Here is a 27,535-nt window from a genome sequence, read left to right on the forward strand (position 1 = left end):
TAAAATGTTATACCTTCAAAATAAAGAGCAGGTTCTTGCCAAAATGTAGTCCTACACTGCACTTATTTCAAATAAAATTCTAGCTGAAAAAGATTTACAAAGATTGTTTGCAGTATTTTCTCTTATTTTAATGCCATTATTTATAGAAGCCTCTTCTCGTGCCGATGTATTGTTAAATGTATGCATTTTAAAGCAGTGTAGCTGCTGACTTAACAGCCACTCACCTGTCCCAAGATCCAGCGATGCACTCACCCACACTGTTCTCGCCCCCCCCCTCCCTCCCTTGGTGGCACTGGCATCTTTACTATGGGCACCCAGTTGTGACAGCTTGAGGCTTCACAGCCGAGTCCCCACTGTGTATTAGCGAGTGACGCTGCATTCTGACTGGTCCTGAAGACTTCTAGGACCGGTCATGTGTCCCAGAATACGTCGGGAGGGAGAGCGTCCACTTCCAATTGCCTAGGCAACCGGAATGGAAGTGGGAGCAGGTAGCCGATACCCAAAATCGGGTACCTGCTGCTCCCCAAAAGCTCCATTTCAAACAGGAGTTGAGGAGGAGGCCTTAAAGTAGAAAGGAAGGAGAGGGGCAGGACAGAGCAGTAGACACAGCGAGGGAGCAGTCTGTACAAACTGCCTCACTTGCCAATGCTGGTGTTCTGCCGTATAGTGTCCGGCCATCAAATAGTGTCCGGACCGTACTGCGCATGCACTCTATGTCCACTTGGATAGTGGGGATAGAACCTGGACTCACGGCGCAGGCGCCGTTCATCCTCGTCAATTTTCGGAATCTGTGTTGCTGTGTACTGCGCATGGAGGACGTTATTTAACCAGTTGCTGACCGCCGGCCGTCAAATGACGGCCAGGCGGCGCAGCTATTGTGGCGGGAGGCCGTCATATGACGGCCTCCCGTTTAAACAGGGATGCGCGCGATCGTGCGCGCGCATCCCTGTTTCTTCGGTGGCGGCGTGTCACGGAGACACCGCTCGCCACCGAAGGGGGTGAACAGCCATTCGTTATGGCTGTTTACCACGTGATCGGCCGTGATGAAGTCACGGCCGATCACAGATGGTCACACCCCCTACGTGCACGGCGCATGCGCGCGATCGCGAGCGCGCTGCGCGTGCACGTCGGTGTCGGCGTGTTCCCCGGGAACACTGCTCGTCACCGACACTGGTAAACAGCCATTGGCTGGCTGTTTACCCACGTGATCGGCTGTGATCCTTTCACAGCCGATCACTAAAATGTAAACAAACCGCGGTAACGGGATGTTACCGGGTTCTCCTCCTCACACACCGATCGTGTGTGAGGAGGAGATTGCGGTAACATCTCGTTACCGCATACAGTGTACACCAAACATACTGATTGCCCCCCCCCCCCCAAATAAAGAGGACCTGTCACCACCCCTCATAGTACCTGTCAATCACAGTCCATCAGAGTACCTGTCACAGTCCATCAGAGTATTTGAGTACCTGTCCCAGCCCATCAGAGTACCCGAGTACCTGTCCCAGCCCATCAGAGTACCCGAGTACCTGTCCCAGCCCATCAGAGTACCCGAGTACCTGTCCCAGCCCATCAGAGTACCCGAGTACCTGTCCCAGCCCATCAGAGTACCCGAGTACCTGTCCCAGCCCATCAGAGTACCCGAGTACCTGTCCCGGCCCATCAGAGTACCCGAGTACCTGTCCCGGCCCATCAGAGTACCCGAGTACCTGTCCCGGCCCATCAGAGTACCCGAGTACCTGTCCCGGCCCATCAGAGTACCCGAGTACCTGTCCCGGCCCATCAGAGTACCCGAGTACCTGTCCCGGCCCATCAGAGTACCCGAGTACCTGTCCCGGCCCATCAGAGTACCCGAGTACCTGTCCCGGCCCATCAGAGTACCCGAGTACCTGTCCCGGCCCATCAGAGTACCCGAGTACCTGTCCCGGCCCATCAGAGTACCCGAGTACCTGTCCCGGCCCATCAGAGTACCCGAGTACCTGTCCCGGCCCATCAGAGTACCCGAGTACCTGTCCCGGCCCATCAGAGTACCCGAGTACCTGTCCCGGCCCATCAGAGTACCCGAGTACCTGTCCCGGCCCATCAGAGTACCCGAGTACCTGTCCCGGCCCATCAGAGTACCCGAGTACCTGTCCCGGCCCATCAGAGTACCCGAGTACCTGTCCCGGCCCATCAGAGTACCCGAGTACCTGTCCCGGCCCATCAGAGTACCCGAGTACCTGTCCCGGCCCATCAGAGTACCCGAGTACCTGTCCCGGCCCATCAGAGTACCCGAGTACCTGTCCCGGCCCATCAGAGTACCCGAGTACCTGTCCCGGCCCATCAGAGTACCCGAGTACCTGTCCCGGCCCATCAGAGTACCCGAGTACCTGTCCCGGCCCATCAGAGTACCCGAGTACCTGTCCCGGCACATCAGAGTACCCGAGTACCTGTCCCGGCACATCAGAGTACCCGAGTACCTGTCACGGCACATCAGAGTACCCGAGTACCTGTCACGGCATATCAGAGTACCCGAGTACCTGTCACGGCACATCAGAGTACCCGAGTACCTGTCACGGCACATCAGAGTACCCGAGTACCTGTCACGGCCCATCAGGGTACCCGAGTACCTGTCACGGCCCATTAGAGTACCGAGTACCTGTCACAGTCCATTAGAGTACCGAGTACCTGTCACAGCCCATCTGAGTACCCGAGTACCTGTCACAGTTCATCTGAGTACCTGTCACCGCCCTTCAGAGTACCCAAATACCAGTCACCAGGCCATCAGAGTACCTGTCACCAGGCCATCAGAGTACCCGAGTACCTGTCACCAGGCCATCAGAGTACCCGAGTACCTGTCACCAGGCCATCAGAGTACCCGAGTACCTGTCACCAGGCCATCAGAGTACCCGAGTACCTGTCACCAGGCCATCAGAGTACCCGAGTACCTGTCACCAGGCAATCAGAGTACCCGAGTACCTGTTCCAGTCCATCAGAGTACCCGAGTACCTGTCACAGTCCACCTGAGTACCCGAGTACCTATCTCCAGCCCATCAGAGTACCCGAGTACCCATTTGCAGCCCATGTCTCATAGAATATACGTTGGGGTGTTTACTTTCCAAAATGGGGTAATTTTGTGGGTAATTTCACTGTCCTGGTGGTCCAGGACCTTCAAAAGTGTGATGGGTAGGAATGAAATAAGATGTGTCATTTATGCTCCTAGAACGCCTGAACGTACTACTTCAATGTTTGGCCCATCTATGTGGCCAGGCTGTGTAAAAGTCCTACACATGTGGTATCGCCATACTCGGGAGGAGTAGCAGAATGTATTTTGGGGTGTAATTTTTGCTATATACATGTTATGTGTTAGAAATATCTTATAAATTGACAATTTTGTGTAAAAAAAAAATGCGTTTTAATTTTTTTCCACATATTCCAAAAACTTCTGGAAAAAAATGAACCATTCAAAAGACTCATTATGCCTCACAGATTATACGTTGGGGTGTTTGCTTTCCAAAATGGGGTGATTTTATGGGAAATTCCATTGTCCTGGTACTCCAGGGCCTTCAAAAGTGTAATAGGTGGTTGAGAAATGAGATGCGTAATTTTTGCTCGTAGAACGTCTGAAGGTACTACATCAATGTTAGTGCTCTGTATGGGGCCAGGCTGTGTAAAAGTCTCACACACGTGGTATCGCCGTACTCGGGAAGAGTAGCAGAATGTATTTTGGGGGGTAATTTGTTGTATACATATGCTGTGTGTGAGAAATAACCTGATAATATGACAATTTAGTAAAAAAAAATAAAAAAAAATAAAAAATCTTCATTTTGCAAAGAATTGTGGGAAAAAATGACAAGTTAAAAAAACTCACCATGCTACTTACTTAATACCTTGGGATGTCTACTTTGTAAAAAGGGGTCATTTGGGGGGTATTTGTACTTTCCTGACTAGTTAGAGTCTCAAGAAATTAGATACACCTGATGTACTGAAGGCCTGATCAGAAGTGATGAATTTTCAGTGATTGGCACCATAGATTGTAGACTCTATAACTTTCACAAAGACCAAATAATATATACTTATGTGGGTTATTTTTACCAAAGATATGTAGCAGTATAAATTTTGGCCAAAATTTATGAAGAAAAATTACTAATTAGCAAAAATTTATGACAGAAACGAAGAAAAAGGCATTTTTTTCACAAAATTTACGTTTTATTTTATTTATAGCACAAAAAATAAAAAACCCACTAGTGATTAAATACCACTAAAAGAAAGCTCTATTTGTGTGGAAAAAAGGACGCAAGTTTCATATGGATACAGTGTTGGATGACTGAGTAATTGTCATTCAAAGTGTGAGAGCGCTGAAAGCTGAAAATTGGTCTGGTCAGGAAGGGGGTGTAACTGCACTGTACTGAGGTGGTTAACAAGACACCGGACTGTCACTGTCAGCTTTTAAATGTAATTATCTGCTTTTTTTTCTATACAGTAAAACCTTGGATTGTGAGCATAATTAGTTCCGGAAATATGCTTGTAATCCAAAGCACTTGTACATCAAAGAATTTCCCCATAATAAATAATGGAAACTCAGATCATTCATTCCACAACCATTTATTTATAGGTCTTTCAGTTTACAGTCCATATAAAAAAAAATAAAAAATAAATAAAAAAAAGATTATAGCAATGTGACCAGGTTGTGTAACCATAAAATGTCTGTCACAAATGGCAGATTCCACAAGGGGATTGGAAGCAAAATCCAGCAGGAGAGCTAGAGAGTATAAGAGAGAAGAGATGCGCCTCTAAGTGTAGCAATGTGGTTACATTTAACCACTTCAGCCCCAGAAGATTTGGCTGCCAAATGACCGGCCATTTTTTGCAATTTGGCACTGTGTTGCTTTAACTGACAATTGCGTGGTCATGCAATGCTGCACCCAAACACAATTTACATCCTTTTCCCCCCCACAAATAGAGCTTTCTTTTGGTGGTATTTGTTCGCCTCTGTGGTTATTTTTTGCGCTATAAAAACAAAAAAAAAAGCGTAAATTTTGAAGGAAAAAAAAATATTTTGTACTTTTAGCTATAATAAATATCCCCTTTTTTTTAACGACTTCAGCCCCGGACCATTTTGCTGGTCAAAGACCAGACCACTTTTTGCGATTCTGCACTGCGTCACTTTAACTGACAATTGCACGGACGTGCGGCGTGGCTCCCAAACAAAATTGACGTCTTTTTTCCCCCACAAATAGAGCTTTCTTTTGGTGGTATTTGATCACCCCTGTGGTTTTTATTTTTTGCACTATAAACAAAAATATAGTGACAATTTTGAAAAAAAAAACGCATTTTTTTACTTTGTTATAATAAATATCCCCAAAAATAAATAAAAAAAACATTTTTCCCTCAGTTTAGGCCGATACGTATTCTTCTACATTTTTGGTAAAAAAAACCAAAAAAAAACAAAACATCGCAATAAGCGATTGATTGGTTTGCGCAAAAGTTTTAGCGTTTACAATATAGGGGATAGTTTTATGGCATTTTTATAAAAAAAAATTTTTTTACTAGTAATGGCGGGGATCAGCGATTTTTATTGTGACTGCGACATTGTGACGGACACATCGGACATTTTTGGGACCATTGTCATTTATACAGCAATCACTGCTATATAAATGCAGTGATTCCTGTGTAAATGACACTGGCAGTGAAGGGGTTAACCAGTGGGTGGCAGTGTAGGGGTTAAGTGTTCCTAGGGGTGTGTTACTAACTGTTGGGCTGGGCTTTCATTTAGTGAACACTGATCTCTACTCCAATCACATGGAGCAGAGATCAGCGTCATTAGTTGCTAGGCAGAATGGGGAGATGCTGTTTACAACGGCATCTCTCCGTTCAGCTGCCCCATGAGACGATCGCGGGTATGCCCGTAGTGATCGAGTCCGCGGGACTCACGACCGGACTCACGGGAGTCCCGACCAGATTGCAGGGCGGCATTAAAGATTGGACGTACCTCTACGCCAATATGCCTGCCCGTGCCATTCTGCCGACGTACATCGGCGTGCGCTGGTCAGGAACTGGTTAAAAAGCTATTTTTTTCCTCAGTTTAGGCCGATATGTATTCTTCCACTTATTTTTGGTAAAAAAAAAAAAATAAGCAAATAGCGTATATTGATTGGTTTGTGCAAAAGTTATAGCGTCTACAAAATAGGGGCTAGATTTATAGCATTTTTTACTAGTGATTGCGGCGATCCGCGATTTTTATTGGGGCAGCGACATTATGGCGGACACATCGGACATTTTTGACACGTTTTTGGGACCATTGGCATTTATACAGCAATCAGTGCTATAAAAATGAACTGATTACAGTATAAATGTTACTGTGAAGAGGTTAGCTGTGTTCCCTGGGAGGTGATTCAAACTGAAGGGGGGAGGGGACCGACTGGAGGAAGTGACGATTCGTGGTTCCTGGCTAATAGGAACACACAATCTGTCACTCCTCTCAGAACAGGGAAGTGTGTGTTTGCTTGCGATCGCTTGTGGCTGGCGGTCATCGCAACCATTGGCCATCGCCACCCCCCCCCCCCCCCCCTGCAATCACGGTCCCGACGTATAGCTATGACGGTTCATGCGATTGTGCCAACCTGGCGCAGTAGAATGACAGCAGCTGGTCAGCAAGCGGTTGATGAAGGTGCAACATTTGGCAGCTCACATGGTTGAGGATTAAAAGAGGCACACCTTAGTATGCAGGCATGAGGGGTAAAGCTGTCCACATAAACCATCCTCCGCACCGCTTCCTCTCACCACTGCCAGTCTGCAGTCGCGACCGGGAAGACTACCCTCGTGGAGCGCAGCGTGGAAGGGATGACGTTGATGGTGGTGCGGAGGATGGTCTATGGGGAGAAGGGAGAAGAGGGAGGAGGAGGAGGAGACGACGACCTAGAGCCTCCCCATCCCCACATACACAGGCATACTCGAGCTGCATGGTTAATCTTTAAAAAAAACGATCTGCATTCAACTTCCCTCTCTCCAACTGAACTGACATTTCCCTGATTCTATACAAACCATGCAAAACCAGAGCTGTCAAAAGACGACATTCCTCAATCTCTATCGGTTCTTTAACCACTTGCTTACTGGGCACTTAAGCACTTCGCACCCAGGCCAATTCTGGCATTTCTCTCCTACGTATAAAATTCCTAATTTTTTTGCTAGAAAATTACATAGAACCCCCAAATATTATATATGTTTTTTTTAGCAAAGACCCTAGAGAATACAATGGCGCTCGTTGCAACTTTTTATCTCACACGGTATTTGCGCAGCAATTTTTCGAACATGTTTTTTTCAGAAAAAAAAACAGTTTCATGCTTAAAAAAAAAACAGCAAAGTTAGCCCAATTTTTTTACATAATGTGAAAGAGTAGGATACGCCAAGTAAATAGATACCCAACATGTCACGCTTCAAAATTGCACACGCTCGTGGAATGGTGCCAAACTTTACAGAGGAGGTCTAGGGCTAGAATTATTGCTCTCGCTCTAACGTTCGCGGCGATACCTCACATGTGTGGTTTGCACACCGTTTTCATATGTGGGCGGGACTTAAGTATGCGTTCGCTTCTGTGTGCGAGCTCACGGGGACAGGGGCGCTTTAATTTTTTTTTTTATTATTGTTAATTTTATTTTTATTTTTTTAGTTTTACACTTAAAAAAAAAAAAAAAAAATTGATGACTTATTCCTATTACAAGGAATGTAAACATCCCTTGTAATAGGAATATGGCATGATCGGACATATTTACAGTGAGATATGAGGTCAATAAGACCCCATATCTCACCTCTAGGCTGGGAAGAATTAAAAAAAAAAAAAAAAAAAAAAACAATCCTGGCTTCCTAGCCAGATCGGCGCCTTTAATTTGAATACCGAGGCCGGGCGTGACGTCATAACATCGCTCCCGGCCTCCGAACGATCATAGAGACTCCAGGGACAATCTAGTCCGCCAGAAATCTCTATGGTTACTTGCTGGGGCCGGTGGATCCTGTGACCGACTCACCGATGGAAACGGTGAGTCGGTAGAAGCACCGGAGGGCGGCGGGAGGGGGGGGGCGTCCCCTCCCGCAAGAACGATCAAGCGGCGGAACAGCCGCTATGATCATTCTTATGGTGCAGGGAATCGCCGGCTGAAAATGGCAATATCTGAATGATGTCTGTGGCCTCAGGCATCATTTAGATATAACCACTGAAAGCCCATGACGTCAATAGACGTAGTGTGGGAACCAAGTGGTTAAACACCCTTCCTGCCCAGACCAATTTTCAGCTTTCGGTGCTCTCACACTTTGAATGACAATTACTCAGTCATGCAACACTGTACCCAAATTAATTTTTTGTCCTTTTTTTCCCCCACAAATAGAGCTTTCTTTTGGTAGTATTTGATCACCTCTGGGGTTTTTATTTTTTGCTCTATAAATGAAAAAAGACCAAAAATTTCGGGGAAAAAAACGCATATTTCTTTGTTTCTGTGACAGAATTATGCAAATTATTAATTTTTCTTCATAAATTTTGGCCACAATTTATACTGCTACATATCTTTGGTAAAAATAACCCAAATTAGTGGATATTATTTGGTCTTTGTGAAAGTTAGAGAGTCTACAAGCTGTGGTGCGAATCGCACAAAATTGATCACATCTGATGTACTGGTGGCCTATCTCGCTTCTTGTGACCCGAACAAGTCAGTAAAGTACAAATACCCCCCAAATGACCCCCTTTTGGAAAGTAGACATTCCAAGGTATTTAGTAAGAGGCATGGTGAGCTTTTTGATGTTGTAATTTTTTTCCCACAATTCTTTGCAAAATTAAGATTTTTAATTTTTTTTATTTTTTTCCACAAAATTGTCATTTTAATAGGTTATTTCTCTCACATGGCATGTGTATACCACAAATGACACCCCCCAAAAAAATTCTGCTACTCCTCCTGAGTATTACAATACCCCACGTGTGGGACTTTCACAGCCTGGCCACATAGAGAGGCCCAACATGCAGGGAGCGCCGTCACATGTTCTAGGAGCATAAATTACACATCTAACTTGTTGATTACACTTTTAAAGGCCCTGGAGCACCAGGACAATGACACGTGACACTGATGACAGGTGGCACCGATGACACATGGCACTAATACGTGGCACCGATGACACGTGGCACCGATGACAGATGGCACTAATCCGTGGCACTAATACATGGCACCAATACGTGCCACTGATGACAGATGGCACTAATACGTGCCACCGATGACAGATGGCACTAAGTGGCATTGATGACACATGACACCGATGACAAATGGCACTGATATGTGGCACTGATGACAGATGGCACTAGGGACAAATGGCACAGACAACAGGTGGCACTGGGGACAGATAGCACTAACAGGTGGCACTGGGGGCAGATGGCACTTTTTTTAACTTTTTTTTTTTTTTTACACTTACGCCCGCTGCAGCCGTTCATCTCTCCCCTCTCACACGCTGTCTGTGTGAGGAGGGAGAGCGGCGATGAGAGATGATCTCATATGTTTACATATGAGATCATCTCACATTGGACACGCCGATCGCGCTGTAAACGGCCGCTGTGATTGGCCGTTTACAGCGATCTGTGTTTGCCTGTCTCCAGGGGACACGACAAACACAGAACTTCCCCGATGCGCGCCGCATTGCGGAAGTAAACCGGACGTCCAGGGACGGCCTCCCGGACGAAAGCGCCCGCTCTACGGCCGTCATTCGGCTATAGGGCGGGAAGAGGTTAAAGTGGGAGTAAACTCCCCTATCGTTTTCAGCCAAGGAAGCCGACATCTTTGCCTCTGTTTAATCTTCAACTGCTATGATGCTGCACATGTGATTCGTTATGACACCAGCCATTGGATGGTTTGATAGTTTGGCTGAGAGCACAGCCAATGTGCAGTTAGCATTCCCACAATGCCTTTTTTTTTTTTTTTTTTTTTTTTTTAAACTGTTTAAAGCGGAGGTCCACCCTAAAGTGGACCTCCGCTCATCGGAACCCTCCCCCCCTCCGGTGCCACAATTGGCACCTTTCAGGGGGGAGGGGGGTGCAGATACCTGTACAGTACAGGTATTCTGCACCCACTTCCGGGATAGCTCTCTGCGGAAAGGGGCGTAGATTACGCCCCTTTCCGCAAGTGCCCGCCCCTTTCCGCAAGTGCCTCGCTGCCTGCTGGGAAACACACAGATCCCAGAGGCAGCGGGGACCGTCCTTATTGCGCAGCGCGATTCGCGCATGCGCAGTAGGGAACCGGGAAATGAAGCCGAAAGGCTCCATTTCCTGATTCCCATACCCAAGATGGCGGCGGCAGCACCTTACAGACGATCTAGAGATCGGCTTCGGGTGCCGACATCGCGGGCGCGCTGGACAGGTAAGTGTCACTATTTTAAAAGTCAGCAGCTGCAGTATTTGTAGCTGCTGGCTTTTAAAAAAATAAAAAAAAACGCAGAGTCCCGGTGGACTCCCGCTTTAAAATCGATGGGTTTACTTCCACTTTAAATCAAAGGGATGACCTTCAGTCTGTAAATGAGGGAAGTTTAACCACTTAAAAATACTAAACCTTTTTCAGACACTTGCTACTCACAAGTTAAAAAAAAATAATACATTTCTAGAAAATTACTTAGAACTCCCAAACATATATTTTGTTGCTCTGCATTTGAAAAGTGTTCTTTCAAACGCAAAAAAAAAATACACTTCCATGAATTAAAAAAAAAATGAAACAGTAAAGTTATGCTGGCCATACACTATATGAAATGTTGACTCAATGACAGTCCCATTCACTATAAATGGGACAGCTGGTGATGCAGTGGCATCAGCAGGTGAGTGGATGCCCGCTCTAACGGGCACTGCTATCGACTGATCAGAAAAGGCAGGTCTTTTTTTGAATGCAAGGACTTATGTTGGCCATACACTATACGAAAAATCGGCCAAACCCATTTTCGAAAAACAAACATTCGGCCAGGAGCACAAACGATAGTGCTATCATGTAATGACCGATAAATTGTTCAGTGGACATAAAGCAATGCATTTTTTTACATATACCTAGTGCAGACAGTTCAGATGGGAAACACATTAACCTTTCAATTTATCGTTCGGCAGAAAATTTCCAAACTTGTCCTGTTTATTTGGCTCAAAAACGTCTCAAAGATGATCGATATTGTGCCCATTAACTGGCTGAAAAACTAAACAACTGTCTAAATGGCCATGAGTACCGCGAGTCATATCGCAGGACTAAATGTCTGCGGGGATACCCACGATAGTCTCACAGAAGAATGGGGAGATGCAAATGTTCTGCCTAGTGACACTGACACTGATCAGCGCTCCCTGTGATCGTGAGCACAATCAGTGATGTGCGCCCCCCCTCGCCCCAAGTTAGAATCACTCCCTTGGACACACTTAACCCCCTACAGCGCCACCTAGCATTAACCCCTTCACTGCCAGTCACATTTACACCGTAATCAATGCAATTTTAATCGCACTGATCGCTGTATAAATGGTCCCAAAATTATCCGGTCTGCCATAATTTCACAGTCACGATAAAAATCGCAGATCGCCGCCATTACTAGTAAAAAAGAAATGAATAAAAATGCCATAAAACTATCCCCTATTTTGTAGAAGCTATAACATTTCTTGAAACCAAACGTTTATTGCAGATTTTTTTTTAACCAAAAATATGTAGAAGAATACGTATTGTCTGAAACTGAGGAAAAAAATGTTTATATATTTTTGGAGGATATAGTAAAAAAATAATGCGATTTTTTCAAAATGTATGCTTTTTTTTGTTTATAGTGCAAAAAATAAAAACCGCAGAGGTGATAAAATGGCACCAAAATAAAGCTATTTGTGGGGGGGGGGGGGGGGGACTTCAATTTTGTTTGGGAGCCACATCGCACGACCGTGCAGTCGTTTTGTTCAATAAAGTAGCAGACAGGTGCTTCTCCCTTCCGCGGATTTCTTGAAATCTATACAGGGGGAATCGGGGCTTGTAAATCCCCCTCCTTACTCTGTTCTGGTCCCTTTGTCCTTGATCTGTCAGGATGGAGAGCGCAGGAAGGAGCTGGTAAATCTGTCATTTACCGGCTCCTTCCTTTTCCGAACGAACAGAGTCATTGATCACTGACTGTCCATTTATAACTGAACATTGTAAACTGTGTTTGCCTCTGCCTCATGTCCATTCATTTTCAGTGCAGCTGAGTCTGCAGATAAAGGGACTGGGGGGGATCTGTGTTCTCAGTCCCCTTCCTTGTCTCAAAAAGGGAGATGTCAGGGGTCTGTTTAGACCCCTGATATCTCACCAAAGCCCCCAACAGGGCTGATAAAAAAAAAAAAAAAGAATTGTAATAAATATTTAAAAGGTTACATAGTAAAAATAATTGAAAAAAAATAACAGCCCCCCATGTCATCAGTGCTGCATATTCGTGCCTCTGTCACAGTACATTAAAAAAAAAAAAAATATATATATATATATATATATATATATATATATATAGGTTTTGGCAAGTACATGAGAAAAAGGATTAGTACTTGTACTTGGTCTTAAAAAAGCAGTATTGGTGCAACCCTACTTTATGCCCATTAAAATTCTCATAAAAACAGCAACTCTGAACCTCTTTGTGCTTTAGACCAAAGCATGTTCATGCTTAATGGAAGTTTTGACATCCAATTGCAATCCATCCATCCTGAGACCCATTTGAGGTTTCAGGCTCCAACAAGTTACAGTTAAGCCTGGACTCTAATGCAGGGGAGTTTCACCTTTACTGTAGTGTAGAAATATTCAAGTAGCTTTACCCATCCTCGAATCCCTTAGAGCCAAAAGCATACTGAGAAAATGTAAATATTCTATAAAAATACCACTGAAAGTGATTTGTTACATCTGTGCAACATAAGAAAAAAAACCCATATATCCTTCCAGAAATCCAAGGAGCTGTGCAGTCTGCCCTGGCTGCATTATTAGTTAGCACTGTTCCAAGTTGTCTTGTTATGAAGATGGAGAGTGGGAGGTGTTCTGTAGTTCTATCATTGCCATAGCAATGCTGTTCCTCCATAAATACAGGTACAATTGAAAGCAGTCCTTCCGCATGACTACAATCCAGCACTTGGTGCACATGTCAGAGGATTGGCGAGTACAGATTTCACATTTCAGAAAGTGGAAACCGCATACCAATTTTGGTGAGCTAAAATAGATTCCAGACAAGGTAGAAGTACTTTATGGTGCCATATGGGGGGATGAAAATGCAGAAGCACAATTAGGAAATAAGGACAGAACTAAAAGTTAAAGTAGTAAGGGCAACGCTCTTTTGACCCTACTTCTCCTGGGGATCACAGGAGTGCTTTTCATTCTAATGTCAGCTGACGTCACTTAGCCAGGCAAGGCTCTGGAGAGATCCCAACTTTAATCCTTAGAGGCACTTGTGGCTCCGGATAAGCAATCTCCCTCGGGACCACCGTGCAGGCGCGCCCCCGTGTCCTGTTGCTGCGTCTTGACACAGACAGCATTACTCTGTGCCCCCCCCCCCCAAAGTCATTGGATTCGATTGACAGCAGCCGGGGCCAATCGATGCGCTGCCATGAATCTAGCCAATCAGGACACAAGACACCAGCTAGAGCTGGAAGTGCTCATCCCTGATGTGAGAAAGAGGGTTAAGGTAAATAAAAAACAGGGGCACTGGGGGGCTGCTGCACTACAAGAGGTTTTTCACCTCAATGCATAGAATGCATTGAGGTAAAAAAAACCATGAGGATTTACAACCCCTTTAACACACATAAGCTGTAATATGCTCTGTAGCAGCCTCTGCTTATGCCAATAAAAGTCTACCTGCTCTGCTGCTTTGTTTTTTAAACATTCTATATGTACCATAAAAGAGATTCACTACATATTCTCTCGTATTTGTAGAAGAAGAAAAAAAAAGAAGTGAGCATGTGTGTGTGTCCATACTTTCCACACACATCCAATTATGCCATATAAGTTCTCAGCAAGTGGGCTGGGCTTCAACAGCAGGAGGAGGTTGTGGTGGGGGAAGTAGGAGAGTTATTAACCATTTTCTCACTAGAATCTGAAGCACCGGTAGATACATACATGGGAACATCTCCCCTTATGTTGTGCAAGCATAGTGTCTATAATACACATGTGGACATAAATGCTGGGGTTACCGTCCTGACACTCAGACCTGAAGTGGCTTGGAGAAATTATGAAAAGTCTTGGATATTACAGTACAATTTTATCTGAATGTAACTGGCTACTACTAGCTATACATGAGCAGTTCAACTAAATTTTATGTACAGGGTGTCTTTTTACCCTTCGCACCTGAAAGAGGATTTCTATCTGGAAGGTTGTATGGCAGGTTAGGAAGGGGGAGAGTATCACATATTATCCAAGACAGTGACTGTCAGCCTTGTTACCCTACAACTGAAATGTTTAAAGCGGTAGTAAACTTGTGCAGGAGTCTTGGCAGCGGCACAGAGCTCTGAAGGAATGGCGCGGCTACCCACGTTGTAGCTGTCTTTACTATAGCGTGGACGGGAACTGGTTAAAAACACACAAAAGCACATATATATATTTATTTACACACTCCTATTGAAGTCGGGCCAGAAAAGCACTATGCTGCCCCAAAAAAAAAATACACCTGCACCTCTTCAAAAATCACACTGCACTATATTGCATTGATGTGAATGGGCAACATAGACTTCCATAGTCGTTCATTGCATCGCAACGACAGGCGCACTAGCATGGACGATGGCTTAACAGCCAATAGATTTTTGTTTTGTGTGTGTATATATTTTAACTAAACCTGAAGGTAAATTAAGCTGCTTGAGAAAAGAGCATTTCAAAAAGGATATTGGGAAGAACAAAAATACACACAGCACATAAAGTGTTATAGGTCAATATCCCAAACAATTCATGGACAGCCGCTTTATTTAGGAGAGACAAGTGTTACATTTGTAAGTAAAGCCACTAAATTGACATAGTAAATGATGTAAAAAATAAAGGGTGGGGGGGGGGGGGGGGGTGGTAAATATGCTCCAGTCCACTATCCTCATTGGAATAAAACTACATATTCCATCAATGACACAAGCAGTCCATGCATATGACAACCATCTCAGATCATTTTATCCATGGTGACACCATGGCAACATGAGAGGCAGTCTATGGAGACTTGTTTTCATGACAAGGTTATAGCATTAACAGAAACTCGGTGTAATCGCATACTAGGCTTGAAGAAAGTCAGTAAAAGATTTAAAAAAAAAAAAAAAAAAAAAAAAGTCTTTAGTGCCTTATTTAAATAAAGTGTGTGTATATTACAACACTTTATAACACTTACAAAAATTCTAGTATGACAGAATATAATTGTTAGTCAAGTAACTTCAGTTTCAATATGAAAAAAAAAAAAAAAACAGATGATTATTTGTCCAATATTCTCATCTGTGTACCCAAGGGCTTAAAGAGGAACTGCAGTCTGCTCACATAATTTGTAATAAAAACATGTTTTGCCATTCCGAAGCTTCCCTCCAACCACACTGCATATTTCATATATATTGTGATTCTTTACTTGCCAAATATGCTGCAGCCATTGAAACTGTAGGAAGCTGAAGCTGCTGCCTGTTCACTTCCTGGATTCACACAGAGGCACACTTCTAGCTCTGCAGCTGTCATTGACCCTCTTAGGACTCGTTCCCCCTCCCTTCCTGGCAAAGGGGAGAGAGAGAAAACTGTGCATGATAACATAAGCCTTGGCTAATGACCAGACCAGCAACAGGAAGTGGGCTCTGGAAGGTATTTACTGGCAGAAAAAAAAATGTTTTACTACCCAAAGTTAAAACAAGGGCAGAAGATTAGATAGATGGAAAGTTGAAAACAAATGGCAGAAGTCAGGTGACCAAAGACAACAAAGTGTTTAAATGCAGCAATAATGGCTTAGTGGCCACTCACACCAGTGGACTTTAGGTGCGGTGAAATAAATCCCACTTGTAGTGTCTTCCACGTGGTTTCAAAACACTCCTTACAAAGGGTTGAACAGCATAGTTACACAGTTCGTAAGGGTGAATAAAGACACCAATCCATCCAGTTCAACCTGAGTGAGTGTGGGTGCCTGTCTACAATTGTCCCTATCCCTATACAGTGTGTCATTAAGATGCTCATTATAAATTATTTAACCACTTAAGCCCCAGACCAATTGTCAGCCTAAGGACCAGAGGTCTTTTTACAATTTCGCACTGCACTGCTTTAACTGGTAATTGCGCGGTCATGCAATCTTTTTAACCAAACGAAATGAAAGGGTTAACTCTAGGGGCAAGCAGGGGGTTAAAACCTTTATTAGGTAGTATATGGGGGTCCCTGACGCTATATAAAAACCTGACGGGGAACCTAAATAACTAAATGGCTAACCAGCGTCACCAGTGACACTTATACAGTGATCGCTGGTGAAAGGGTTAACTCTAGGGGCAATCAGGGGGTTCAAATATTTATTAGGTTATATATGGGGGTACCTAACGCTATAAAAACCTGGCGGTGAACCTAAAAAATAACTAGCTACCTAGCAGCACCAGTGACACTAATGCAGCGATCAGAAAAACGATTGCTTAGTGACACTGGCAAAAGGGGGTGAAAGGGTTAACTCTAGGGGCAATCAGGGGGTTAAACCTTTATTGGGGGGTAGGGGGCTACCCTGGACCTAACACTAACTGCCCTGACAATGTATACTGTCACAACTGACACTAAATGCAGTGATCAGTAAATAAATGATCACTGCAATCAGTGACACTGACTGGGAGGGGGGGGGGGGGTGATTTGTGTGCCTATGTGTACCTACGTGTCAGTGTAGTGATTGGTGCACTTACTTTGTGTTCTCCTCGCAGTCCAGTCAAAAAGACCGCCACGAGGAGTGACATCACTTCCTCCCTGCCTGTGTTTACACTACACAGGCAGGGGAAGCTTCTCATGCGCCAGGAGCGATCGAGAGGGGGTGGCCAGAAACCAATGGCCATCCTCTCATCCCGGATCGCTCCTGAAGCTAAACGGACCGCCGCAGCCAGCGGGAGGGGGTCCGATCGGACCCCCCACTCGCTGGAAGGCAAGCGCGTATGGGCACGTGCTTGTGCCCGTACATGCCATTCTGCCAACGTATATCTACATACGGCGGTCCTTACGTGATTAAGGTACTCATACAGGGCCGTCAATTCACACAGCGCTCCACACATACATCGTACACCGGTCCCTATCCTCAAGGAGCACACAATCCAAGGTCCTCAACTCACATTCATATACTAGGGCCAATTATTTGGACAGAGGCCAATTAACCTACCAGCATGTCTTTGGAGTGTGGGAAGAAAGCAGAATGCCTGGAAGAAACCCACGCAGGCACAGAGAGAACATGCAAACTTCGGGCAGGTAGTGTCATGGTTGGGATTCAAACCAACGACCCTTTTTACTGCTAGGCGAGAGTGCTAACCACTACACCACTGTGCCGCCTAACAGCAACACCGTAAAAACCAGCAAGCATACTGCGCATAAAGGTGTCAATAATAATAAGCTCTGCTAGGCTACATTAAAAAAATACATCAAAATGTTCCTAATGTTTTCGGTTTTTTGTTTTAAAAGCTTTTTTAAATTTTTGTCCAGTGCTTCTGTGTCTAAAGGGTAGAGTTGGCGGGGTTATCCTGTGCTTTCCCTTGTGTTCCGGAACAAAAACCACGCAAGTGGCTCAGCAAACTAATTAGCAGCATTTGTTGCGGCATTTCCACATAGTGGAGCATGTGTCTATAATTTACACCACATGATGCCAAATGTAAACATACAGTAAACCCTGGTTGAACGAGAAGTGCGGAGGATATCTGTGACAATTCCCTATTTGGGAAACTTAAGGAAGCTTCATCACCGCACCAAAGGAAGTGGGGAAAAAATATATGCTTTTACCAGAATTCTTACAAGTAGGTAGTGATATTGTATTCAATTGTTAGATGAACAGACACTGATAGAGGCTGTTACATATATTGCTGGATTAAACCGATTTGCCTATAGTTTAGAGCTGCACGATTCTGGCTAAAATGAGAATCACAGTTTTTTTACTTAGCAGATAGATCACGATTCTCGCGGCGTAACATCTTTCATATTAAAACAAAAAAAAATTGGGCTAACTTTACTGTTTTTTTTTTTTTATTATTCATTGAAGTGTATTTATTCCCCAAAAATTGCATTTGAAAGACCGCTGGGCAAATACAGTGTGACATAAGATATTGCAGCAATTGCCATTTTATTCCCTAGAGTCTCTACTAATACTATATAATATGTTTGGGGGTTCTAAATTTTCTAGAAAAAAAATATTGATTTTAACTTAAGAAACAAGAGTCAGAAAGATTTAGACTTTAAGTGGTTAAACTTCCTGCATTTACTGGTTGTTGAAAACTTGGCAGACTGATTTTTTTCTTTACACACAGAAGTTTATCCCTTTGATCTAAGAAGGAAGCATTAGTTACAATGTTTCATGTTAAAAACTTGTCAGACTGCCAGATGTTTTCTCTTGACAGCTGAGTGAGCAGATAAGTCTCTCCACTTATGTGAAAGAATCGGCAAACTCTGCAATAGAAATTGTCATGATTTTTTTTAACGATTAATTGTGCAGCTCTACTATAGTTCTTTAAGGCTCTGTTCACACCTAGGCGCTTGCCTTGACTAACAGAAATGCAGTGATTCTGCCCGCAATCCCAAAATGCTCTGCAAAACTGACAAATCGCACCACGCTTGTTCAGGTGCCATTCATTTTCATCTGCACTTAAATGCGGGTGCGATTCTGCTTTGATTGTGCAATAAATCAGAGTGCAATCACAGCAAACTGCATCTTGTGAAGCTGATCACTCAAAAGAAACTCGTGCTCCTTTTTGAGTGATAAATTGTGATGCAATCGCGCTAACCTTATCACACAAGATTTGCACTCATGGTGCGATTGGTTTTGGGATTGTGGGCAGAAGCAATGCCATTCTGTCCTTGATCACAAATGCCTAGATATGAACGGGACCTAAGGAGTACACAAAAAAAGTAAATAAAAAGAAGTGCCAAAAACTACACTTGTCTTAAACCAGCTATAGACTTTTGGGTTTGAATCCCACTGAACCGGCCAAGATTCGATTCGGCAGGTAAAACCAGCCTGCTGGATTTTACATGCTATTATCACTGTTAAAGCCACTAGCAATAATCACTAGGCTCTCCCAGAGGGGATGGCTCCATTTGTGATGCACAGAAGCGCATGACAATGGAAATAGCATTGTTTTGAACGGTGCCTGTTCACATCAATGCAGCACAACTGCAATCAGAGTTTGGGGAAGGATTCTTTGCTACTTTGGTGTGATGCAGTGCGATTTTGTGTCCCATAGACTTGGATGGAAACGTATCAAACATACATGTACATATATTGTAGATCTGATTTTTGCTGAACTACGCTCCTGCCCAAGACAGCAGTAGCAGTTTCCCAGCCCAAAAAAATACATCCAAAACCACATACCACTAAGATCAGACGACAATCGCAAAGCACTCACATAAACCGCACAGTACCCGCACTGCATAATCACACCTGAAATCGCATGCAAAAATCACCACACTAATATGATCCAGACCTTGGGGTTTGTTTTAATGTTACCATTACCAAATGATGTATAAAGTCTACATCATAAAAATATATCCATTTCTACAAATAAAAGCAGACAAGAACTACAATCATCCTGGCAGGGAACAGCACCAACTCATTAGCAGTTACAAAAACCCTGACAGAGACAAAATAGTTACCAAAGTTTTTAGGTTTTTTTTTTTTTTTTAAACTTGTGTAAATCACAAAACTATTGTAAATCACAAAGTAAAAGATTCTACAAATTTAAACAAGCTTTCAGATGAAGTACCTTGATCCAGTCTACCAAGCCCTCAAATATGTGTCACAGCCTTCACACTTTGCTCCATCCCATATTGCCCCAGCATATCCTCCATGATGCCCACTGCTATACCCGCCACACTCCTTAAAGCACAAGCTGCCTGAACACACAGGCACCTTTTTTATTTTTTATTTTTTTTAGACTGGGTTCACACTACCTGCAGAGTGGTTCGCAAGGCATTCCCGTTCACTGTTTTTACCTGAACTCAGACCTGAAAACGGATCCAAAGAAGCACAAGACCCTTGTCTCGGAGCTGTGTGAACTGGCTCCATTGAGAGCCGGTTACACTGTCAAGCGAATTGGATGTGAAGACCCGACCTTAAACTGATCTAAATGCAGCCCGTTGTTTTCAAAATGTGCATGTACACACAGGCGCATAAACATGTGCTGCGTATTGATCAGTTTAAAAAAAAAAAAGTAAGTTGCATACTCGGAAGTGATGTACATATTCGCATATTTTCTAGCCAGGAATGTCTGATGCTCACATGTCAGAAGAGTGTGCCTTACATGACTCTCCTGCATATACTGCCAACAAAAGGCACTTTTGTAGCATCTGTTACATTTGAAATCTTTCCTACACTTGCTAGCTCAGATAACGTACACAAATCCAGCCACTTACCCCTGAATCTAAAATAAAATTCTGTAATGTCCTTCAAGGTGCAGCTAACGTCAAAAGACAGTTATTAATGGGGGGGGTTCCATTCTTGTATAGCCTGCATGCACCTTACAGTCAAGGCTCTCCACATCCTATGGGCAAAACTACTGCCAATGGCCATGCTTTCACAGTGGGTCCTCACACTTCTATGGGACAACACCAATTTGGTCTAAAAGAAGATTAATAGATAGCCCTATGGAAATCTATAAAGATTTACTGATCAAGTGCAGAGGAAAGGAAGATTTTAACTGCAGGGTTGCCTGTTGAGACGGTCTATAGCTCTCAGTTTCAGGTGAGCATACATGACAAAGGAGGGAAGGATACTTTATTCAGCCACCTTGGCACTTCCAATTTTATTTGCAAGTGCAAGTCTCGTCTAAACTAAGACCCCTTTCACACTGCTGGCATTTTTCAGGCACTTCAGCACTAAAAATAGCACCTGCATAGCGCCTGAAAAAAGCGGCTCCATTCACTCCAATGTGAAAGCCTGAGGACTTTCACACTGGAGCGGTGTGCTGGCAGGACGTCACAAAAAGTCCTGCCAGCAGCTTCTTTGGAGCGGTGAACTCACCGCTGCTCCCCACTGAAATCAATAGGGCAGCGCTGCTATACCGGCAGCGTTTTGCAGGCAGGTTTAACCCTTTCGGACTTTAGCGGGGGGGGGGGTTAAACGGCAGAATAGCACTGCTAAAAGGGCTCCCAAGGCAAAACTTGTTCTGGTGATAAAGGATTTCCCTCACTTTGGAGGGACTTCCTCACACTCTTGTGGCTATGAGGCAGGAAGCAAAGGAAAATCACACAAAAATACTAATAAAACTCAGAGGGATAATAAGCCTCCCTCATTCTATTCAAAATGAAGACATTTTGACTTGCCTCTAAAATTTCATATTTTGGAGTACAGTACAGAACACAGTATACACACTATAGCTATAACCAGGGTCTAAATACCTACAGTATAGACCATGGTTATAGGTATAGTGAAGGGGGGAAAAAAAGTGATTGATCCTCTGCTGATTTCGTACATTTGCCCACTAACAAAAACGATCAGTCTAATTTTAAATGGTAGATTTTATTTTATTTTAACAGGGAAAAAATGGAAATCAATTTATAACTTTTTTGAAATGCGTTTTTCTGAATATTTAAATATACCTACAATTGAAATTTTAGACTGATCATTTCCTTGTCAGTGGGCAAACTTTAAATAAAAAGGAAAAAAAAATAAAAAATCAGCAGCGGATTACAACCACCCACCCACCCCTCACTGTATGTACCTACAGGTGACTGGACAGTGGCAAAGCTTTAGAGAACAAGCACCCTTGGCATCTCTCCTATAACAAGTAAACCAAGAAATGGGAAGGAGGGTAGCTTGTATCCTGTACTCCAAGATATGGCATTTACAGTTCCCGCAAGTCTAAAATCCTTTCAGCTTAATTGTACAAAGCCAGACACAGGTAGAATATTCATACATCGTGGGGCATCCTCAAGCAATGGATAGGCAGTGTGGGCAACAAGACAAACAGAACTGTACCAACATGACCACACACGTGTCAAAAGACCAAACCTTAGACAACCACTGCAAGAAACCTGTGGCCAAAAGCTGCATCAGCATTAGACTGGACATCCACTGGGAAAAACACACAAATAGAAGACCCAGTGGTGCCTTTACATAACTGGGCTAGAGAGGCTTGGTACCAAAAATGCCCATGAAAATGCCCACGTAAGCTCTTTCACTCAGATTTTGTATCCATCATGAAATGGTTGACCTTAGAGTATCTCTTGAGAAACCCAGAGTACAGGGCAAAGTATCGGTCCATCAGATTGGAGCAGTAGCTTTGAGTACACTCTAATAGCTCTGAATATATCAAGACAATGTAGAGATTTGCTTTGGATGCCTAGGAACAGTGCTTAAGGACTATGGGACAATGTCCTCATTGAGGTGGAGTGGAGTGCAGAGCCCACGTTTGGAAGAAAGGAAGGTTTTGGGCGTAAGACAACCTTGTAAAGTATGGGGGAAAGGCTCTTTACAGGAAAGGGCTTCTAGTTCAGAAACATGTCGGGCAGACATGTGTAATCAAAAAGCTACTTTGCATAAGAGGTCCTTTAAGTGGACATCTGATAAGTTTACATGGTAGTTGCTTCAGGGCAGAAAACCCAGGGAAGTACAAGGCGACACACAGGGGGGCTTAATACGACATGCACAACAAAAAGGTTTTCGCTAAAGGAGAGCACCTGACTTGATTGTAGGGAAGTAAGGAGGGCCAGAAAGCAAGGTAAAGAGCAATCACTGGGTCTGAAGTGTCTGTTCACACCATGCAAAAAAAAAAAAAATATTCTAGGTGTGATAATGCCTTCCTGGGAGAGACACTTGCTTTTAAGCAAGGTAGGAATCAGACTCAGAAACCCTTCTATCCTTAACACCTGCATTTCAAAAGCCATACCATTAAAGCCAGGGACTGAAAGCATGAGGGAATAAACGGTCTTGGGATGTCAGATCTGGTCTTATGGGGACATCAACTGCTAGAAGTCTGAGTAAGTGTGTACTAGGTTCTTTTCGGTCAGCTGATTGCATTCAGAATCACTGTTTTCTTCCCTTGATCTATTTTCTTTAGCCGGCGGGGTAGGCTTCACATTGGAGGGAAGGTGTAAATTAGCCTGATTGGAGAACAGGGGATTTATCAATGCATCTGAGGTTAAATCTAAAGGACCCATGGTTCAACAAACCAAGGTAGTTTGGCTAAGGTGTCCACATCCGGATTCCCCTATTTTTGGCATATCACATGGAAGATATCTGAACCAGGGCCCATATCCCTTAATCAAGGCGATGGCCAAGATAATCTGCTTTGCAGTTGTCCACTGATAGGATGGGGACCAAAGATCGCTGGTCAATGGATTTCTGTCCAAGAAATGATCTGATTCACTTCCTTCAAGGCAGCGAGGCTACTAGTGCCCCCTTAATGGTTGATGTAGGCAGCCACAACAGCACTGTGACTGAACCCCCGATTGGGTGCTCCTTCAGAAAGGAGGTACTAGCCTGCAAGGTCAACCTGACTTCTCTGAGCTCCAAGAGGTTGATGAGAAGCTTGGCTTCCTCAATGAGCATGTTCCTTTGGCTGTTAGGAATTGGAACACTCCACCTCAGACTGAGAGACTTGAGCCTGTTGTGATGACTTTCCAGTGATAAGAAAGGACTTCTCTCCACTGTTGGGGCTGGGTGGTGATCCACAAAGATAGTGAGCTCCTTACTTGGCTGGACAGACGCATTGGCAAATCACAAGAAGCGTCCTGCTTGTTACAGGTAAACAAGATATTTTGGAGGAGAGTGGGCATTGGGTTAATTGGGCAAATGGTACTCCTTCAAAAGAGGCTACCATTAAGCATAGAACTCATGAATAATTTGGGATGCCTCCTGGATCACAATTATCAAGCATGTGGACAAGCACCTCTGGATACTTTAATTCACCTGCTAGGAAGAGATATTCCAGCCACCTAAAATACCAAAGGTTATATGAACCATCTAGTTCTGAGAGTTTCAGATTACTTGATTAATCCCAACAGGGAAATTATTGCAATTACACTGAAAAGAAGATAAAAAAAAAAAAAAATACAAAGTCCAATAAATCTAAAAAGTCACCAATAAAAGCAAATTAGTATAGAGAATAACCATGAATTTTTAACAGCCGAGTGTTACTTCCTACAGTACAAGGCCTTAGCTTGTCTTTTCATATTTAAAATTGTGGACATTTCTCTAACCGTATAAAATATTTGTAATGGCAGTTGATTTATTAAAGATTTCTGCCCTTGAAGAAAACTTGCTTGAAGCAATAAAAAAAAATAAAAAAAAATAAATAAAAAGTTGATAAAATGTAGAAAGAAAAAAAAAATAAAAAGTAAAGAAACGGGATGAAGAGGAAGATTACATGGCCAAATTATCCTAGGATCTGGTTTCTCAACCACCAGGACACTAGTAGGCACCAACCTCAAAGCGTAAGCAAGGAAACAGCAGGTGGAGGGGAGATAGCTTAAGAAAGGTCAAGTTCCTCTTTCAACAATAAGCTGCTTTTCTTTATGACCTTAAAAGCACCCTTTATTCCTATCTATGCAGCCACCCTTTTTCCACCTTCCCCTACTAAAGCTTAAAAAAGTACTGGCTGTAGCTCTAACCCAACTTTAAAGTGGTGTTAAACTATGAAGGGAAAAAAAAAAAAAAAAAAAAGGGGCCTCCTATTCCTACCCCTCCTCTTCCCCCCTCTACCATTTTCGAATCTTTATTCCTCCAGTCTCCTTTGGTTATACTAGTGGGTAATGCTACCACGCTCTGCTAAATGGTGGCTAGCGGCTTAGCTTGGTGTCCCTCAGGACTATCCGGATGTAGATATGTTGATGTATACATCTCCTGATTTATGTAACCAATGCATTGCTTAGAGCCGGTTCACACAGCGGGCGATGCGAGGCGACACGACTCGCCTCGCTCTCGCAAGTCGCCCCCGTTCTGTACAATGGAATCGTTCTGAGAGGAGCGACTCGAGTCGCTCCGACTCAGAAAAAAGGTTCCTGTACTACTTTTGGGCGACCTCGGGGCGACTTGCATTGACTTCTATACAGAAGTCATCTGCAAGTTGCCGCTGAGGTCGCGGCAGGTGAACCGGCCCTTACCTACTATGTTATTTTTATGTTACTGTATTATTGGTATTATCTTGCGTGAACATTTTTTGAAAAAAAAAAAGGGGGGGGGGGTTACCCCTGCAAGGAAATATCAAAATGTGCTAGTATGTACGCATACTAGCATATTATGAAAGCCTTGCACTGAAACAAAGCCCTCCAGCGGTGCGCTGTCACCGCTGTAAAGGCTGGCATCTTTACCTGCTCTTCCTTCTGGGTTTGCAGATTACAGGCCATCTGATGTCTCAGCCGTGGCACCCAACTCTGAAGGAACGGCGCGGGTATGCCCTTGCTTCAGACTGCATGCGTCGGTGACGTCACCAGATGCTGCTTGCCTACAAGTTTTATTATAAGCCTACCATAGGTAAAAATAGGGAGTTTATCACTTTAAGCATTGTTGAAGCTTGCTTACAACATAAAAAAAAACACAAGCACTTCCATTTAAATTTTTATTCAGCTCAATAATCCTTTAACCACTTCAATACCAGACACTTCAACACCTTCCTACCCAAGCCGATTTTCAGCTTTCAGTGCTGTCGCAATTTCAATGACAATTGCGCGGTCATGCTATACTGAACCCAAACAAATTTTTTATCATTTTGTTCCCACAAATAGAGCTCTCTTTTGGTGGTAGTTGATCACCACTGCAGCTGTTTATTTTTTTATTTGTTGCGCAAAAAATACAAGTTTTTCTTTGTTTCTGTTAAAAATTCTTCTAAATAAGTACATTTTCTTCTTCACTGACGGGCACCGATGATGGGCACTTATAGGCGGCACCGACGGCACTTATGGGTAGCACTGATAGGTTGAGCGGATGGGCACTGATGAAACTGATTGGTGGCATTGCTGGGCATCACGTTATATAATGGTGCAGGTCAGTAGCCATTTGTGGGCACTGATTGGGCATAATTTGTACATACCTGGCCATCCACATGTTGCCCCCTTCCCTGGTAGTCCTGGCGGTTTCCCTAGTGGTCTAGTGTGGGCATCCGAGGAGGAGCTGCGCTGATAAATAATTAGTGCAGACACCCCCCCCCCCAGTCAGGAGAGCCGCCGATTGGCTCTCCTCTACTCGCGTCTGTCAGGCGCGAATGAGGAAAAGCCGATCACGATATCAACAGGAAAAGCCATTGATCAGACGTGATTGGACACGGCTGATTACGTGGTAAAGAGCCCGCAGTACCATATTTTCTGTAGAATGCGATGCGATATGGCAACCTGGTGGCACTCTGTACACAGATGGTGTATAGTGCACCCCCCAGAAATGTAATTTCCTGCAACAAAAAACATTTTTGGTGCCTAATTCCCAAAGGTAAATAAGGATGCAGGCCTTATCACTTTCCTCATTAGAGTCATACAGGTGCAGTAGCGGATTGCCAATTATAAAAACACTCCTCTACACAAACTGCAATTTCTTCGGAATAATAAAAAGGTAGGAATCTGCAGATAAGTTTGTTAACATCCCTGCAATGTACAGTGCCTTGCAAAAGTATTCACCCCCTTGGCAGAATGCAATAGTCTAAGTTGAAGTAAAATTAGAAAAATATACACACATAAAAATAGGATTTTTGCACTAACCGTAAAATCCTTTTCTCTGAATTTCATTGACAGACACAGGACCTTAAATCTTGACCTTAGGGTTATATCGCCACCTTCAGGAGAGGACTGGGCAGAAAATGTAAAAACAGCACAACTACCCAGTACCGCCCAGGGGGTGGCACTACTGGCTATAACCCCTCACCCTGCTTCCAGCAGCTCAGTTCATCAAAAAGCAGTACCAACATAGAAAGGAGGGGTGGGTGCTGTGTCCGTCACTGAACTTGAGAGAAAAGGCTTTTACGGTGAGTACAAAAATCCTATTTTCTCTTTCGTACATTGACGGACACAGCTCCTTAAATTGACGCCCCCAAGCAGTGTCAAAAAACGAGGGGTGGGAACAGCAAGAAAATAAACTCTACCCATAATAACCATAACTCCTTATTGGAGGAGATGCAACCTTAAACAGCCGCCTGCAAAACCTTGCAGCTGAAGCAAGCATCCGAATATGCGCTCACATCAAGCTTGTAAAATTTATTGAAGGTGTGAACAGATGACCAGGTCGCCTCCTTACACACCTGGGAAACAGACACTTGATGTCAGAAAGCCCAGGAGGCACCGATTGCGCTGGTCAAATGTGTCGTGGCAGGAAAGGGGTAAGGCATAAGCCTGAACCATGATCTGTCCGATTCACCTAAAAATGGTGGCCGACGAGACCGCCAGGCCCTTCTTCGGACCAGCCATCGTTGCAAACAGGGAGTCTGACCTCCGGAAAG

General features: G+C 43.9%; 1 protein-coding gene across 22 annotated transcripts in view; it reads right to left on the reverse strand.

Annotated features, from left to right (window-relative positions):
• Nucleotides 1-27,535, reverse strand: part of DLG1 (discs large MAGUK scaffold protein 1) — a 530,809-nt gene that overhangs the window by 308,525 nt on the left and 194,749 nt on the right. The window lies entirely within an intron of this gene.

The sequence above is a fragment of the Lithobates pipiens genome, unplaced genomic scaffold (genome assembly GCF_037356315.1).
Source record: "Lithobates pipiens isolate NorthernLeopardFrog02 unplaced genomic scaffold, aLitPip1_a1.2 Scaffold_18, whole genome shotgun sequence".
NCBI classification, from domain to species: domain Eukaryota; kingdom Metazoa; phylum Chordata; class Amphibia; order Anura; family Ranidae; genus Lithobates; species Lithobates pipiens.